Below are 2,943 nucleotides of genomic sequence, written 5' to 3' on the forward strand. Positions count from 1 at the left end.
ACAACTCATCCCAGTCCCTCGGATGCTCTTCCTGGACATGGCTGGGTTGCTGGGGCAGCAGGAAGGCCAGGAGGGCCAGCACACTGTGGCTGTGGCACCCCGCTGCCTGCTGACTCGGACACCGGTGAGCCAGTTCCTCAGGAAGCAGCTGTCAGGGAGAGCATCCTCTTCCCTCCACCCAGAAAGCCCAGCACAGACCACAGCCTCTTCCATCCCAGCAGGAACTGGGGTTTTCCTCCCCAGTTTGAGCCTTGGGCAACAGGTTCCCGCTGGAATCATCCCACACAAGCAGCATGTCGGTGAGAAATCTCTCCAGCGGGGCCACGGCAGAGCTGTCAGCCACGGAGTTGGAGGTGGGGTAGACAGGGTTGACATTTTTATGGCTCCCATTCAACCAGAAGGTCAGCCAGCCCTAAACAAGCGCCCTAAACATATGCTCCCAGGTCAGAGTTACCCTGACCCTACGCATCCCCACTCTGAAACCTGGGTTCCCCATTCAAGGAGCAGAAAACAAATCTGGAATCTTACCTGAAGCTCCAAAATTAATGTGAGAGGTGGAAGGGGGAGTGAAGGGGATTCCTCCTTCCTCAGAGGGCTGCTAGTGGCCAGATCCTTCCTGGTGCTGCCTACTCCCCAGGAGGAGGTGGAGGGCATTGGTGGCCACATCCAGACAAGAGCTGTGGCTGAATGTAAGCCATGAGCTGTTGCCAAAAAGAGATGCACAGAAGCATCCCTCTCCCCTTCCCTGCTGCTGCTCCCTTCCTTGGGCTGGACAGGGGACAGGTCCTGGCAGGCGCTGCAGCACAGGCAGTGCAGGCAGCACCGGACACCATGTGGATTATTCCTTGGCTCTGAAACAATGGAGTGGCCACAGCAAGGAGCAGCGTGCCATGATGGGGTTGGCTGTCTGTCTGCACAGCTGGGAGCATGGAGGTGACCATCCCCAGTGCCGGCTCACTGGGTCATGGACAACTTGGACAAACAACTGCAGGGGAGCACTGGTGGCAGGGATGCAGCTGCGATGCAGCCGGGATGCCATCCCACCACCTCCTCTGGTCATGGGGACACGGAGGACCCTCAGCCAGGATGCTGGCAGCACAGCGGCCCCATGTAGCTGTGCCGGGAGATGTAATTGCCCCTCCATTGTGGGCTGTGGAGCATCCTGCTCTGGGCAGGCAAGCAGGCAGTGTGCCCGGCCGTCACGCTCCCGCATCCCCAGGCAGCCCGGCCCCACTGTGTCCCTCCTTGGGCAAGGCTGGCAGCCCTGATAGGTGGTGTCCTGTGCAGGGACAAGGACAGCAAGGAAAAGTGGTGCCTCCAGATCTCCAGGTCCTGCAGCCATTCCCAGTCAGGGCTTCCCACGAGGGACTGGAGCTGCTGGGCTGGCGCTGGTGGCAGATAACGCTGTTTCCGTGCTGGCTGCTCCCTATCAGTGTGGTGGCAGTGGGCAGACAAGATCGCACCCCAAGCGCGCCATGCTGGGGCGCCGTCGGGAAGGGGTCCCAGTCCCAGGGCAGTTTATTTTTACACGGGTTGTTTTCTTTCCGGCTTGACGCCGTCCCATGCAACAGCAAGAGACGGACCAGGGCCCCCACGCCTCATTTCCTTACCATAAAACAACAAAGCAGGGGGTGAAGCGGCGCGCCGGGCCGGAGCAGTGGGTCGCAGGGTCAGGGTACATGCTGCTCTGTGGTTCCTCCATGTGCTTGGCCCCATCGGCCACCCCCAGATCGGCATCCATGGCTGTGCTGCCATCACACTGCCCTTCATGAGGGCTGGATTTTGGGCTCCTGACTGCATATCCATGTGCCGGTGGGAGCAGATGCACAGCAGGCACTGCCTGCACATCCCAATTAAGGACCAGCCCCCACCTCCCCACCACAGCCAACCCGTCCCGAGCCTGCAGTGCTCCTGTCATGTGTGTGCTCCACACCATCATTGCCCAGGGAATGCAGCCAGTCCTGCCAGTGGGACATGGGACAAGGGATGGCTCTTGTCCCCCTCCACTGGGGTTTCACTGGGGCTTTGTATGGGGCATCATGGGGTCCCACCAGCCCTGGTGGGGCACTCCGCTCCCCGCCACTCTACCCTCAAAGCTGGGGGCAAAGCTGGGAGTTAGGCACGCAGGCAGTGTGTGGGCAGCATACAGGCAGCATGGGGGCACATGGCAAGGCCACTGTCTGGGTACAGGGGGCAGGCAAGGGGCCAGGGGCACCCACCCCAGCTCCAGGCTGCGAGCAGGGGGTTGGGAAAGGCGTGTGTTTCCCTTTAAGAGGCAGGCCCTGGAGCTGCTTCCTCTCAGCCCTGCAAGAGCCCTAAACACAGTGCATCTGCCTGCAGCCTGCCTGCACGTCTGCCCGCACGCCTGTCCGCACCCAGTGTGAGTAGGGCTTGGCCCTGGAGCTGGGGCTGGGGAGGGCTGGCACCCCGGGGTGGTGAGTGCCCTGCTTGCCGTGGAGGGCAGGGAGGGATGGCATTGCCATGGAGAGTGCCTGGCATCGCTGCAGAAGGTGCTGGGCATCGCTGCGGTGGGTGTTGCAGTGTGATGCTTGCCAGCATTGAGGTTGAGGACGCCAGGCCCCCTTGGCTGTCGGCACTGCTGGGTTCTGGGGGGTGGCTGGGCACTGGGCGCACAGCGGGTCCAAGGCTGGTACCCTCCAAATCGAGGTGTGAAGCTGTGGATGCTTCAAGCCTGCCCTGTCTGTGCGGGCAGCACGTGGCAGTGGGCCTGCCAGGCTCTGGTGCCTCTGGCTTCGCCACGCTCTCGGGGCTGCGCTGGCCATCGAGTGGGAGCACCCCACACCCACCAGCTACTGCAGACATTGGTGGGTGATGAGCACAGGCTGTGCCCTGCAGAGAAGTGATCTGGTGGCACTAGGGGCATGAAGGCATGGATGGCATGGAGAGCGCCCGGCAGCGAGCCACCCATGGTGAGAGCAGCCA

Source organism: Mesitornis unicolor, unplaced genomic scaffold (assembly GCF_000695765.1).
Source record: "Mesitornis unicolor isolate BGI_N332 unplaced genomic scaffold, ASM69576v1 scaffold35346, whole genome shotgun sequence".
Taxonomy (NCBI): Eukaryota; Metazoa; Chordata; class Aves; order Mesitornithiformes; family Mesitornithidae; genus Mesitornis; species Mesitornis unicolor.